The sequence below is a fragment of the Pleurodeles waltl genome, chromosome 2_2, assembly GCF_031143425.1.
Source record: "Pleurodeles waltl isolate 20211129_DDA chromosome 2_2, aPleWal1.hap1.20221129, whole genome shotgun sequence".
Taxonomy (NCBI): domain Eukaryota; kingdom Metazoa; phylum Chordata; class Amphibia; order Caudata; family Salamandridae; genus Pleurodeles; species Pleurodeles waltl.
In genome coordinates, this window is record NC_090439.1 from 1102244012 (window position 1) to 1102260278 (window position 16267).

The 16267-nt window shown below is 46.4% G+C and overlaps 1 protein-coding gene across 1 annotated transcript in view; it reads right to left on the bottom strand.

Moving 5' to 3' along the window:
• The window catches only part of TOP1MT (DNA topoisomerase I mitochondrial), a 711804-nt gene extending 695963 nt beyond the window's left edge, over window positions 1–15841 (bottom strand). Inside the window, exon 1 of the mRNA XM_069220874.1 lies at window positions 15691–15841. The gene's annotated coding sequence lies outside the window, so the exon portion shown is untranslated. The remainder of the gene's footprint in view (window positions 1–15690) is intronic.
• Between the last annotated feature and the right edge of the window lie 426 nt (window positions 15842–16267).

Sequence of the window (16267 nt, forward strand, 5' to 3'; positions counted from 1 at the left end):
AGTTATTAACAGGGGGGCAGGAGGGTGGGGGAGGGGGGTTGTTGGTCTGCTGGCAGTCCTCCTGAGTGGATGGAGGGAAGACGCTGAGTTGAGCAGAAATGCAACAACATGGTAGAGCATAAGATGGCTGGCTGGAATGTCCCCTCTAACTTAGTTTGGGGTAGCATGTGCTTTCATAATAAAACATGCTGCTGTTCTAAGAACTGCCCTGGCATGATAATGCGTCATTTCTGTGTAAGGTAGACATTGTACTCTTTGGACTGAGCACAAGATGAAATGTAGTGCAAAAGAACTAATACATTTTGTGTGGAAGGACAGCTGATAATTAAACATATCCACTAAAATGAAACCCCAATAAAATAATAAAAGGGGAATAAATGAAATGCAGCTAGGTAAAAGGCCATAGGCCTAGAACTAAAATAAAGGTGTTCATGCAAACCTCTCAAATAACCCCACAACAGTCTTCATGAAGTTATGAAGGGTACTAATCATATGTTGGAACCTCTGAAGGAGGAAATTCATAGGTTGTTGGAAGAAAGTTTAATATTGGAAATAAAGTCTTCAGAGTGGCTGGTTTCTGGTTTGGCACCTAAGTATTGTGGGAAGCATAAGGATGTGTGTAGATTTCAGATCTAAATAGACATATTTGGTAGATTGTTAACCTTTGTCAAATATTTTTGAATCACTGCCTTTGTTGGGAGGTGTTAAAGAGTTCAGTGTTTTTTATCGTTCCTCTGTTTACCACCAGGTGTCAGATTTTTACTCACCTCGGTCTTCAACTTCTATGGAAGTGAAGATAACTCCTCCAGACCCTAATAGATTGACTCCAACACTAGCACCAAAAAAACAAGTGTTGGTTATGAACCTTCAGGGAAAAGAGGACTCAGAATAAACAAAGAAGATTCGGTTTGTAACCTCTATTCTGTCCAGGACATCGTCTGTCAGACGTTATCAAGATTAGTGAGATTCTCGGCTGTCTAGTCAATTGCCCACTGAATTACCATTCACTACAAAAACACAAAAAGAGTGTCTGAGTTAGTTTGTTTGAAGATACACTATGACTTTGTTTTGTTCAAACAATTACTACCTCAACACCTAATATGCTTTAACCCAAATACTACAAGAGGACTGTCTCATGCTAACATCCTTTTATTGTATAAAATACAATACAATACATCATCTTCAGAGGGAACAGAAGAAATCCAGATAACCTCAAGGTTCTACAACTAAAGTTCACATTCTAATGTATTAAAAGAAACTCTTTGAATTCCCCAAGCGCCTTCACCAAGTGTGTAGGCAGTCCTTAAAAGGCACAGAGGTTGGAAACAAAATTGTCCTAAGGTTCAGTGCACAGACCTTTACTGACAGATTACCACAAGTATCCAGAAAGGCGAAAATAATCTTTTTTTTTTTTTTTTCAGATTAAAACGTAGTTTATTTCTTGGACACACGTTTCACTTTAGTACGTTAGATTATACCTCTGCATTGCATCGGTCAAAGTAATTGTTTTTAAATATGAACTTTTCCCGACTTCTACTGCTCTCACAACACTGCCATGAATGAAGCAATAAAGTTAGAGAAGCGAGTTAGTCATGTGCACTCTATTTACTGCCAATATTATTGTTGTGTGTGGAGCAACATTGTTACGTATTGAACCATACAATAGTGAGCTTCCTATATAAAACACACACTGAATTGAATTTCAAGGTGATCTCAGATTTGACGCTGAATTACGTTGAAGCGCAGTAAAGTAAAAAAAAAAAAGTCATTTGTAAATAATCACACCATTTTGTCTTGTGAGGAAGCTAAAATTTGAACGTAGTTTTCATAGTTATAGATTGTGCTACTCAGATTGTGTGTAGTTAACTTCTTCTCTGATCCTTTGCTACCAAAGCACAAATTTGTGTTTGAATATTTCTTGACCTATTCAGCCTACTCTTCCGATAAATGCAAAAATCACCTAAATTCAATCTAACTTTCAAAATGCGTAAAATGTCAAAATATCTTACTTGAACAACGTTAAGAATACGAGAAGAAAGTGACTATCTTTGTACTAATATCACTGGTGTCCCCTGACTTAGAAGAGAGGGAGGAAGTCAGCACTTCAAAGAGGGAAATTACATACATTGGGTGAACAACCTGAACGTAAGGCTATCTTCTAGGGGAAGTACAGTGTGGGAAGATGTCCTGAGTTGCTGAGGTGATGCATGGTTAACCTTCCAGGAGTATAACTAGTGGCTAGGTCACTGACAACACAGAAATGAAAGCACCCAGCACCCCTCTCAGATCTAGAATGGCACATCAACTTGAGACGCATGTCCATGGAATATGTATGTTGTCAAAGTCTCGAGTCAGGCCTCGGCAAATTAAGAATATGGCCGTTATTCGAAAGAACTATATAGTATAGAAAAGGACTGGTTAAGAAATAGGAATGTATGAAGCTTTTGAGGTTTTAAAATAAATTGATGGTAGGATTCACACATTTTTAAGGGATTTGCACTTTTGAATTATTGGCAGGGTGTGAATTCCAGTTATATATGGTTTGTATAATGAAGATGTACCTTTTATTAGATCTGTGTAAATAGGTTTTGTGGCTCTAATAAAGAAGTGAAACAAAGATGAGCAAAAGAAAGAGCACCCTGACATCCTGCAAATCACTCTGACATCTGCAGCTCAGCACTGTTGCAGAACAGCAAAAGCATCTTTTTAGATTTTGTGCTCTCAGCTGTCATGTTTCTGGAGGTTTTTATCTTTTAAAACTGAAACAGTAAAGGGAAAAAGGTAGTGCACAGGTAGCTTGGCTCCACTCTATTGTAGCTTGTCAGTGCCCATGGGACTAAAGCTTAGCTTCTGGGCGAAAATAATCCTGATCCTCATTTGTTTTTTTTTTTAAATCCTCAGATATCCGGAGCCTAGAAAGGGCGAGGAGTCTCCAGCATCGAGACTGCAGAGCTGAATGAAGGAAGGTGAGGTGAAGGACTACAGCAGGAGGAGACCGGAGTGGGTGTGGGAACGAAAACGAGTAGGGTGCTAAACAGGATGGGAGCAGGAGCAAAACGGGAAGAGAAACCTCCCACACGGTGTAGGAGGCTGGCCTGGCTTATAGTGGGTACCTGGTGGTACTTACACCTTGTGCCAGGTCCAGTTATCCCTTATTAGTAGATTAGTAGTGTTCTAGCAGCTTAGGCTGATAGAGGTAGCTATAGCAGAGCAGCCAAGGCTGAACTAGGAGACATGCAAAGCTCCTACTATACCACTTATATCATATAGCACTGTATCACAAGAATCACAATACTCAGAGTTACTAAAAATAAAGGTACTTTATTTTAGTGACAATGTGCCAAAAATATCTTCAAGGATATACTCCCTTAGGATGTAAGTAAAATACACAAAATATACACACAAAACAAAATCAGGTAAGTAAAACAGTCAGAAAGTAGTGCAAACACTGTAGAATACAATAGGCCTAGGGGCAACACAAACCATATACTAAGAAAGTGGAATGCGAACCACTTAGGGACCCCAGGCCTAGTGTAGTGTGTAGAGGGTCGCTGGGAGTGTAAGAAAACACTAAGGGTGTCCAGGATACCCCACCCCAAGACCCTGAAAAGTAGGAGTAAAGTTACCCTACTTCCCCAGAAACACAATAAAGTCATGATAGGAGATTCTGCAAAGACCACAATAGACTGCAAAGCACTGAAGACGGATTCCTGGACCTGAGGACCTGTAAAGGAAGGGGACCAAGTCCAAGAGTCACAAAAGTGTCCAGGGGGGGGGGGGGGGCAGGAGCCCACTAAAACCCGGATGAAGGTGCAAAATGGCTGTTTCTGGGTCGAAGAAGCTGAAGATTCTGCAACAATCGAAGATGCCAGGAAATTCTCCTTTGCACAGAAGATGTCCCACGGCGTGCTGGATGATGCAGAGTTGTTTCATTGCAGAAAGACCGCAAACAAGCCTTGCTAGCTGCAAAGGTGGCGGTTGAAGAAAATGGGTGCTGCCCGGGCCCAGGAAGGACCCGGAGGTCGCCCCTTGGAGTAGGGGACACTCAGCAACACAGAGAGCTCATGCAGAAGCAGGCAGCACCCACAGAAGCACTTGAACACGGGTTCAAGAAAATGGAGCACGGTGGTCGTCTCAACACTATAAAGGAGGGTCCCACGAAGCCGGTGGTCAACTCAACGAGTTGAGCAATGCAAGACAGAGTGCTGGGGACCTGGGCTGTGCTGTGAACAAAGGGATCCTTGCAAAATTGCACAGAAGCCGCCCTAGCAGCTTCAGTTCACGCAGTACACAGGATTACTGTCTGGTGTGGGGAGGCAAGGACTTACCTCCACCAAATTTGGACAGATGGACCACTGGACTGTCAGGGTCACTTGGATCCAGCTCCTGTGCTCCATGGACCACGCTCGTCACAATGAGAGGTGACCCAGAGGACCAGTGATGCAGAAGTTTGGAGCCTGCGTTAGCAGGGGGAAGATTCCATCGACCCACAGGAGATGTCTTCTTGGCTCCCAGTGCAGGGTGAAGGCAGACAGCCCTCAGAGCATGCACCACCAGGAAACAGTTGCGAAAGCCGGCAGGATTAGGCACTACAATGTTGCTGGTAGTTTTCTTGCTACTTTGTTGAGGTTTGCAGGCCTCCAGGAGCAGTCAGCGGTCAATCCTTGGCAGAAGTCAGAGGGAGATGCAGAGGAACTCTGGTGAGCTCTTGCATTTGTTATCTGAAGAGAAGCCCACAGGAGAGACCCTAAACAGCCCTCAGAGGAGGATTGGCCACCTAACCAGGTAAGCACCTATCAGGAGGGGTCTCTGACGTCACCTGCTGGCACTGGCCACTCCGAGGCCTCCATTGTGCCCTCACACCCCTGTATTCAAGATGGCAGGGGTCTGGGACAAACTGGTGGAGCTCTGGGCACCATCCCTGGGGTGGTGATGGACAGGGGAGTGGTCACTCCCCTTTCCTTTGTCCAGTTTCACTCCAGAGCAGGGGCTGGGGGATCCCTGAACTGGTGTAGACTGGTTTATGCAAAGATGGCACCATCTGTGCCCTTCAAAGCATTCCTAAAGGCCAGGAGAGGCTACTCCTCTCAGGCCCTTACACTCTCTCCCTTTGAAAATAGGTGTTAACACCCTCTCTCAGAGGAAATCCTTTGTTCTGCCTTCCTGGGACTGGGCTGCCAAGACCCCAGGAGGGCAGAAACCTGTCTGTGGGTTGGCAGCAGCGGTAGCTGCAGTGAAAACCCCAGAGAGTTGGTTTGGCAGTACCAGGGGTCCATGCTGGAGCCCCGGGGATGCATGGGATTGGCACCCCAATACCAGATTTGGCATGGGGGGGACAATTCCATGATTTTAGACATGTTAAATGGCCATATTCGGAGTTACCATTGTGAAGCTACATATAGGTATTGACCTATATGTAGTGCACGCATGTAATGGTCTCCCCGCACTCACAAAGTCCGGGGAAATTGCCCTGAACAATGTGGGGCACCCTGGCTAGTGCCAGGGTGCCCTCACACTTAGTAACTTTGCACCTAACCTTCACTAAGTGAGGGTTAGACCTATGGGTGACTTATAAGTTACTTAAGTGCAGTGTAAAATGGCTGTGAAATAAAGTGGACGTTATTTGACTCAGGCTGCAGTGGCAGTCCTGTGTAAGAATGGTCTGAGCTACCCATGGGTGGCAAAAGAAATGCTGCAGCCCATAGGGATCTCCTGGAACCCCAATACCCTGGGTAACTAGGAACCATATACTAGGGAATGATAAAGGTGTTCCAGTGTGCCAAATGGTAAAATTGGTCACTAGCCTGCAGTGACAATTTTAAAGACAGAGAGAGCATAAGCACTGAGGTTCTGGTTAGCAGAGCCTCAGTGACACAGTTAGGCACCACACAGGGAACATATTCAGGCCACACACTATGAGCACTGGGGTCCTGGCTAGCAGGATCTCAGTGAGACAGGCAAAAACAAAATGACACACAAGTAAAAATGGGGGTAACATGCCAGGCAAGATGGTACTTTCCTACACACGGCAGTAAGGTAAGCAGAGTTCAGAGGAACGGACGAGGTGTTTGCAAACCAAGTCCACAGTTACTCACCAACTATCAAAGCAGCTCGAGATCTTGAATGTCACTATATAGTGGGGCAGAAGACCACCATATTCAAAACCCTGCATGGAATGTGGGGTGTTACGGAGCGTCTTCTGAATACGGGGAAGAAATGATGCATGTTGGGCGATTCCTCACAAAAGGTCTAACTGCATGAAATGTCTAGACATCCTTTGTTACACCTTTGAGTGCCTATCACTTTGCAAGAATGCCTTCTGGATTGGCATCAGCATGTTTCCAAAGGATAATGAAGAAGGTACTTGATGGAGTTTTTCCAAGATGACATTCTGGTCTTCAGAGAAAATATTGCAGAGCAACAACAATACTTTGGTCCGTTTTGTTTAAATTAACCAAAGCAGATCTTACACTACACTCAAAAAGGAGAAGAGTAGATTCCGTCTTACTGCAGTTTCATATTTTGCTCATACTATATCTGGAAAGGGAATAAAGTCTAAACTGCAATTAGCTGAATCTATTGTAACGGTATCAATCTGTGAGGAAATGCCTCCTTGGCATGGTTACCCCCTAACTTTTTGCCTTTGCTGATGATTTGAAAGTGTGCTGGGACCCTGCTAACCAGGCCCCAGCACCAGTGTTCTTTCCCTAAACTGTACCTTTGTCGCCACAATTGGCACAACCCTGGCACTCAGGTAAGTCCCTTGTAACTGGTACCAAGGGCCCTGATGCCAGGGAAGGTCTCTAAGGGCTGCAGCATGTCTTATGCCACCCTGGGGGACCCCTCACTCAGCACATGCACACTGGCTCACAGCTTGTGTGTGCTGGTGGTGAGAAAATGACTAAGTCGACATGGCACTCCCCTCAGAGTGCCATGCCAAACTCACACTGCCTGTGGCATAGTTAAGTCACCTCTCTAGCAGGCCTTACAGCCCTAAGAAGACAGGGTGCACTATACCACAGGTGAGGGCATATGTGCATGAGCACTATGCCCCTACAGTGTAAGCAAAACCTTAGACATTGTAAGTGCAGGGTAGCCATAAGAGTACATGGTCTGGGGGTTTGTCAAACACGAACTCCACAGTTCCATAATGGCTACACTGAAAACTGGGAAGTTTGGTATCAAACTTCTCAGCACAATAAATGCACACTGATGACAGTGTGCAATTTATTGTAACATACACCCAGACGGCATCTTAGAGATGCCCCCTGAATACCTACCCGACTTCTTGTGTAGGCTGACCAGTTCCTGCCAGCCTGCCACACACCAGCCATGTTGTTGGCCACATGGGGAGAGTGCCTTTGTCACTCTGTGGCCAGGAACAAAGCCTGTACTGGGTGGAGGTGCTTCTCACCTCCCCCTGCAAGAACTGTAACACCTGGCAGTGAGCCTCGAAGGCTCACCCCTTTTGTTACAGTGCCCCAGGGCATCCTCGCTAGTGGAGATGCCCGCCCCTTCGGCCACCGCCCCCACTTTTGGCGGCAAGGCTGGAGGAGATAATGAGAAAAACAAGGAGGAGTCACCCACCAGTCAGGACAGCCCCTAAGGTGTCCTGAGCTGGGGTGACCCCTGCCTTGAGAAATCCTCCATCTTGAGTTTGGAGGATTCCCCCAATAGGATTAGGGATGTGCCCCCCTCCCCACAGGGAGGAGGCATAAAGAGGGTGTAGTCACCCTCAAGGACAGTAGCCATTGGCTACTGCCCTCCCAGACCTAAACACCCCCCTAAATTCAGTATTTAGGGGCTCCCCAGATCCCAGGAAATCAGATTCCTGCAACCTGAAAAAGAAGAAGGACTGCTGACCTACAAGCCTGCAGAGAAGGAGGAAGACGACAACTGATTTGGTCCCAACCCTACCGGCCTGTCTCCAACTTCGAAAACCTGCTCCAGCAACACATCCGACAGGGACCAGCGACCTCTGAAGCCTCAGAGGACTGCCCCGGGCTACAGGACCAAGAAACTCCCGTGAACAGCGGCCCTGTTCAAAACCAGCTACTTCTTTGCAACAAAGAAGCAACTTCCAAAGACTTCACGTTTCCCGCCGGAAGCATGAGACTCTACACTCTGCGCCAGACGCCCCCGGCTCGACCTGCAGAAAACCAACACCTCAGGGAGGACTCTTCGGCGACTGCGAGTCTGTGAGTAACCAGAGACTACCCCCCTGAGCCCCCACAGCGACACCTGCAGAGAGAATCCAGAGGCTCCCCCTGACCGCGACTGCCTGTAACAAGGGACCCGACACCTGGAACCAACACTGCACCCGTAGCCACCAGGACCTGAAGGAACCGAACTTCGACTCAGGAGTGACCCCCAGGCGACCCTCTGCCTTGCCCAGGTGGTGGCTGTCCCGAGAAGCCCCCCCGTGCCTGTACCACTAGAGTGACCCCCGGGTCCCCCCCATTGAAACCTATAGAAAACCCGACGCCTGCTTTTCACACTGCACCCGGCCGCCCCTGTACAGCTGAGGGTGTGTTTTGTGTGCCTACTCGTGTCCCCCCCCAGTGCTCTACAAAACCCCCCTGGTCTGCACCCCGAGGACGCAGGTACTTACCTGCTGGAAGACTGGAACCGGAGCACCCCTGTTCTCCATAGGCGCATATGTGTTTTGGGCACCTCTTTGACCTCTGCACCTGACCGGCCCTGAGCTGCTGGTGTGGTAACTTTGGGGTTGCCTTGAACCCCCAACGGTGGGCTGCCTATGCCCCAGAACAGACTTGTAAGTGTTTTACTTACCTCCTAATCTAACCTTTACTTACCTCCACCAGGAACTGTTGATTTTTGCACTGTGTCCACTTTGAAAATAGCTCATTGCCATTTTTACAAAGACTGTACATGATATTGTTTTCATTCAAAGTTCCTAAAGTATCTAAGTGAAGTACCTTACATTTAAAGTGTTTGATGTAAATTTTGAACCTGTGGTTCTTAAAATAAACTAAGAAAATATATTTCCAATATAAAAACCTATTGGTCTGGAGTAAGTCTTTGAGTGTGTGTTCCTCATTTATTGCCTGTGTGTGTACAACAAATGCTTAACACTACCTTCTGATAAGCCTACTGCTCGACCACACTACCACAAAATAGAGCATTAGAATGATCTACTTTTGCCACTATCTTACCTCTACGGGGAACCCTTGGACTCTGTAGGAGGCTGGCCTGGCTTGTAGTGGGTACCAGAGGTACTTACACTCTGTACCAGGTCCAGTTATCCCTTATTAGTGTAGAAGAGGTGTTTCTAGCAGCTTAGGCTGATAGAAGGTAGCTATAGCAGAGCAGCTTAGGCTGAACTAGGAGACATGCAAAGTTCCTACTATACCACTGGTGTCACATGCACAATATCATAAGAAAACACAATACACAGATATACTAAAAATAAAGGTACTTTATTTTTATGACAATAAGCCAAAAGTATCTCAGTGAGTACCCTCAGTATGAGGATACCAAATATACACAAGATATATGTACACAATACCAAAAATATGCAGTAATAGCAAAAGGAAGTAATGCAAGCAGTGTAAAATTACAATGTATTGCAATAGGAGCACATAGGTATAGGGGCAACACAAACCATATACTCCAAAAGTGGAATGCGAATAACGTATGGACCCCAAACCTATGTGAGCTCGTAGAGGGTCGCTTGGACTGTAAGAAAACAGTGAGGGTTAGAAAAATAGCCCACCCCAAGACCCTGAAAAGTAGGTGTAAAGTGCACCTATATTCCCCAGAGAGCACAGAAGTCGTGATAGGTGATTTCTGCAAGAAAGACCAACACCAGCAATGCAACCAAAGTGGATTTCCGGACGAGAGTACCTGTGGAACAAGGGGACCAAGTCCAAGAGTCGCGACAAAGTCGCGATTGGGCAGATGCCCAGGAAATGCCAGCTGAGGGTGCAAAGAAGCTGCCACTGGATAGTAGAAGCTGTGGATTCTGCAAGAACGAAGAGGGCTAGAAACTTCCCCTTTGGAGGATGAATGTCCCACATCGTGAAGAAGCTTGCAGAGGTGTTCCCACGCAGAAATACCGCAAACAAGCCTTGCTAGCTGCAAGGGTCGCGGTTAGGGTTTTTTGGAGCTGCTGTGGCCCAGGAGGGACCAGGATGTCGCCACTTGGATGAGGAGACAGAGGGGGCGCCCAGCAAGTCAGGGAGCCCTCACAGAAGCAGGCAGCACCCGCAGGAGTACCGGAACAGGCACTTGGAAGAGGAGTGAACCGGAGCTCACCCGAAGACACAAAAGGGAGCCCCACGACACCGGAGGACAACTCAGGAGGTTGTGCACTGCAGGTTAGAGTGTCGGGGACCCAGGCTTGGCTGTGCACAAAGGAAATCCTGGAAGAGTGCACAGGAGCCGGAGCAGCTGCAAATCACGCGGTACCCAGCAATGCAGTCTAGCGTGGGGAGGCAAAGACTTACCTCCACCAAACTTGGACTGAAGAGACACTGGACTGTGGGAGTCACTTGGACAGAGTTGCTGAGTTCCAGGGACCACGCTCGTCGTGCTGAGAGGGGACCCAGAGGACCGGTGATGCAGTCTTTTGTTGCCTGCGGTTGCAGGGGGAAGATTCTGTCGACCCACAGGAGATTTCTTCAGAGCTCCTAGTGCAGAGAGGAGGCAGGCTACCCCCACAGCATGCACCACCAGGAAAACAGTCGAGAAGGCGGCAGGATCAGCGATACAAGGTTGCACTAGTCATCTTTGCTACTTTGTTGTGGTTTTGCAGGCGTCCTGAGCAGTCAGCGGTCGATCCTTTGGCAGAAGGTGAAGAGAGAGATGCAGAGGAACTCTGATGAGCTCTTGCATTCGTTATCTAAAGAATTCCCCAAAGCAGAGACCCTAAATAGCCAGAAAAGGAGGTTTGGCTACTTAGGAAGGAGGATAGGCTAGCAACACAGGTAAGAGCCTATCAGGAGGAGTCTCTGACGTCACCTGCTGGCACTGGCCACTCAGAGCAGTCCAGTGTGCCAGCAGCACCTCTGTTTCCAAGATGGCAGAGGTCTGGAGCACACTGGAGGAGCTCTGGGCACCTCCCCTGGGAGGTTCAGATCAGGGGAGTGGTCACTCCCCTTTCCTTTGTCCAGTTTCGCGCCAGAGCAGGGCTGGGGGATCCCTGAACCGGTGTAGACTGGATTATGCAGAGATGGGCACCATCTGTGCCCTTCAAAGCATTTCCAGAGGCTGGGGGAGGCTACTCCTCCCCAGCCCTGACACCTTTTTCCAAAGGGAGAGGGTGTAACACCCTCTCTCTGAGGAAGTCCTTTGTTCTGCCTTCCTGGGACAAGCCTGGCTGGACCCCAGGAGTGCAGAAACCTGTCTGAGGGGTTGGCAGCAGCTGCAGTGAAACCCCGGGAAAGGTAGTTTGGCAGTACCCGGGTCTGTGCTAGAGACCCAGGGGATCATGGAATTGTCTCCCCAATGCCAGGATGGCATTGGGGTGACAATTCCATGATCTTAGACATGTTACATGGCCATGATCGGAGTTACCATTGTGACGCTATACATAGGTAGTGACCTATGTATAGTGCACGTGTGTAATGGTGTCCCCGCACTCACAAAGTCCGGGGAATTTGCCCTGAACGATGTGGGGGCAACCTTGGCTAGTGCCAGGGTGCTCACACACTAAGTAACTTGGCACCCAACCTTCACTAGGTGAAGGTTAGACATATAGGTGACTTATAAGTTACTTAAGTGCATTGTAAAATGGCTGTGAAATAATGTGTGCATTATTTCACTCAGGCTGCAGTGGCAGGCCTGTGTAAGAATTGTCAGAGCTACCTATGGGTGGCAAAAGAAATGCTGCAGCCCATAGGGATCTCCTGGAACCCCAATACCCTGGGTACCTCAGTACCATATACTAGGGAATTATAAGGGTGTTCCAGTATGCCAATGTGAATTGGTGAAATTGGTCACTAGCCTGTTAGTGACAATTTAGAAAGCAGAGAGAGCATAACCACTGAGGTTCTGGTTAGCAGAGCCTCAGTGAGACAGTTAGTCATCACACAGGGAACACATACAGGGCACACTTATGAGCACTGGGGCCCTGGCTGGCAGGGTCCCAGTGACACATACACTAAAACAACATATATACAATGAAATATGGGGGTAACATGCCAGGCAAGATGGTACTTTCCTACAGACTCTGTGCACACTATTTTTTACTTTGAAATAGTATATACAGAGCCAACTTCCTACACAATCTTTCCCAGGATTAGCGGAATTTTACTCACTGTTCATTGCTTAGTTTGCAAGTGCAGCTCAACCATTGAGAGATATTCTCTCAAAGGTTTCAAAGTATGCCCAGACAGAGGTGAGTGGTGTAGCGTTCCAGATGTTTAAAAGCCACATCAGCAGCATGCCTACTTTGGGTCATTTTGATGTGAGCAGGAGACAGAAATGACTGCTGATGCAAGCATTAAGGGACTGTGTGCAGTTCTTTTGCAAGTAGTAGGAGAGTAAAAGGTGTAACTTTTGCATCACGCTCTCTCAAAAGTGATGAAGAATGCAACTGTTATTGAGAAGGACGCTTTGGCGTGAGCTGGGGGCCATTAGGCATTTACACCTATTTCTGAGGACTACTTTTTGTGATCAAAACTGATCATAGACCGTTTATTTGCACAAATTCCACTAGGAAACATGAGGTAGCCAACCACAAAATCAAAAGATGGACGGAGGGGTTGACTGAATTTAATTTCTTGGTTGAACATCTCCCTGGAATAAACATACGTCAGCGGATAGTCTATCTTGCATACCTATTGAAAAGGGAAGTTAAGATTGACATTGTGATTTACATCCTATCAATTAGGTACATGAGGAAGCTACAGATGAGAATGAGGGGGAAACAGAACTCGGAAAGCTATCTCATGATATATGGACAAAATTCATGGAGAAGGACCGCAAAATCTTCAATATGTTCCCAACATAAAAACTCATAAAATTGTGAAATATTTACAATATGGAGAAATTATCAGCAATTTCTAACAATACTATCACAAAATTGGATACCCATTTGGCCCCCATTTGTTAACTATGGGAGACAACACTGGAAACCGGAGACAACAGTTCTGTTCACACTGGACATACAAATGTGATCTAGTTTAGCAAGGGTGTCCTTCACGCATCACTACAGTGATGTATCATACACCTTGCTATCTTGTTTTAATAAATGACAAACTGACTTATCTGTTTTAAAGAATCAATTGTGCTTCTATGAACATGCATTTTTTTTTTATCTATGTTTACTCAGACATTGTGAGGAATAAGAGACCGATAATGCACAACCTCCTAAATTTAATAAATATACCTGTTTTGCCCTAAAACTGGAGTTACAAATGCATAAGATAGAAATAAAAACATTTGGACAATAAATCACAGATTTATGCACATTTACTTGTTTAGCACTGCAAATCAGTGACTAGGGCAATGTATCAGCCTACACCTAAAACATACATGCGTTCATAAACATTCAACCTCTTACAAAAAATAATAAACATGCATACCTAGCAAATGAACGTAAAAAAAGAGACTAACACAGTTTAAAAAACTATGAATGAACACTTTAAATGTTGTGGTTTATATTAAAAGCAATGTAAGATAATATTAAAAACAATGTAAGATAAGGAATGACCTAGAACGTCAGTCACAATTAATTTTGATATAAAAAACGAGACAGGATATGCAAAAAGTATGTGCAAAATGTAAATGTGGTACAGGTTCAATGTTACCAGTGCACTGTTGATGCTGCATTCAGGAGCCATACTCATTTATCACTGGCACCAAATCATCTGTATCTGTGGGGACAAGAAGACCATCTTCCCAACTGAGAGAAAGTCGCCCATGACGTCTACACAAAACTAAATTGTAAGCATCTCCAAATCAGAGCTACTAATCCCATGTCCCTGGACCAACACAGCCAGTACTTAGGTGAAAGCTACACAGTTGTTCTTCCCCCATCTAGGCAAACATGCTACCAGTTTAACAAACTAAAATGCCAAGGCCCCACCAAAGTTGCCAAGCCAGTCACGACTACAAAACTATGCAACCCAAATACCATATTTAGAAAAATGCATGCCATGGTTTTCAGACCAAATAGAATGGATGAGTAGAAATAAAGGATGGTCTTTTAGGAAATGTTGTTTGAGGTTCCTTTTTGAAGCAGACATTGATGTGCTCTTTTATACAAGTGTCAAGAGATGGTTCACCATATATCACAGACGGAAGGAGGTTACTCTCCTCCAGCATCACCATGTGCTATTGTATACCAACTCACTACTTGATTTCTCATCACCAAACAACGAGATATGATGTAGGGAAGAACCTGTGGAAGTGTGCTGGCAACTGAAGGGCACAGATACAGGCCATAACGGCCTGCATAATGAACCACTCAGTACTAACCAGAAACGCCACCGAAGACCAGAGAGTTCAGCCACACACTGCTGGTCACAGGAAGACTAACATAGCCCACCCGACAGGTCTTCAGCAGTCATATGCTGAGCACTTGCATCTTCTAATGTCAATGATGAATATATTTATTTCTTGGCAAATGTCCCAACTTGACTAACGTAATGGCAATTATATAATAATAATGACTTAAATGTAGTCTACGCGGACAGATCTCCGATTCCTCTCGCTGTTTCCATTGGATTTCAAGGTGGACGACCTCCTGCCACAGCCAGCACAGGAAATCAGATTGACAACATAAAAGAAAAACGCAAAAAGGGGCCTATTAACACGATAACTGTACATTGGTGGTCAAAACGCACAACATGTGAACACTTCCCACACGAACTCAAATAAAGGGGGTTCAACCTTCCAATCAATCGCACATCCTACAAGGGGTAGCATGCTATGCACATCTAGAGCCACATGAAATCCCCCATTTAAAAACCCAGGAGCAGGTCATCAATTCTAATAAAATAATTTCCTCACTTAAGAATTACTTTATATCGGTCCCTGTCACCTTACTACCGATGTCAAAGTTAGAGAAAACGCCACACAAAGGTGTTACAAAACTGCACATGAAACTCGTCCTCTGAGCAGCACCGCCACCATCCAAGACACGCTAGACATAAATATGATCCAAAGTCATAATTAATACGGGGGGTGGGCCTGGCCCTATCCAATGGAACTGCACAATGTGAATCTGTCTTGGGGCATTTGGTCAAAACGTCTCATGAACGGTATTCCAAGTTGTTACCAAAAAGTATGCCAATTCCAGTAAAGGGAAGCTAAAGTGAGCTCCTTATACACAATGTGAGACGGTATGTAGCGGTGACTGCCGGGGATGCTGCACATAAGGTGGGGTCATGATGTTGCTCTGTGGCCCTTGCCCAGGAGAAGGTTCGCAAATGTGAAAGTCCCCGCACATTTTGTCCAGGATGCAGCCGGGTAACAAAACTATGGTGAGCGCGCTGCGAAGTGTGATAGGTGCTCTTAAAAACTCCCTTAATGTGGCCACCTCAATATTTATAAAGGTCCTGTGTCAAACTGTGTGTGTGTGGGGGGGGGGGGGGGGTACGAAGGGACTGGGGCATCGCCACCACAGGGCCTGAACAGAACTGTGCCACGAACGAAAAAGGTCTAATGATTTGTCTCACGATAGCTGCTGCGAATATGGGGCGCGAGACATAACACTCTCACCTGTCTCGTTGCGACTTCGGCACTTTGGGGGGCCCCGCCGCCCCTCTCCACCTCTGTCACCCTCTTCTTCCGCTCTCCTCCCCGACCTGCTATCCAGGGAGCAAGGGCGAGACTTGGCGCGCGCACACCAGGCCTGCGTACCGGGAGAAAAAAAAACTGAGACAACCTCAGCGCGCGCGTGGCGCCGGCTAAAATCTATAGCAACTTCAGCGCGCGCACAACGCCCAGCACTCTGACCCTGGGCACCACCTCCGCGGACTAGCGCAGACCAGCCGCTTTCTGATTGGTCTGCTACTGCGCATGTTCTCCGCCGCGTCCGACCTCGCGCCTGGCTGCGGCTCCGTACTGTTTTCGCCCTTGGAGAGGTAGTGTTTGGGCCTTGGATTTCCCCAACTAGTGGCAGCCATCTTAACTCTTCTTGCTGCTGTTAGTAGTTTTCCTCTGCTGTACCACCATCGTTTGTGTGTGGTCTTCTAAAAACGATCGAGCGGGCTAGCAGAGGTAATCTATAAAGGTATGTCAACTTGTTACAGCTGACAGGTGGGAGATTATGGAATAGAAATCAGAAAAATGTACT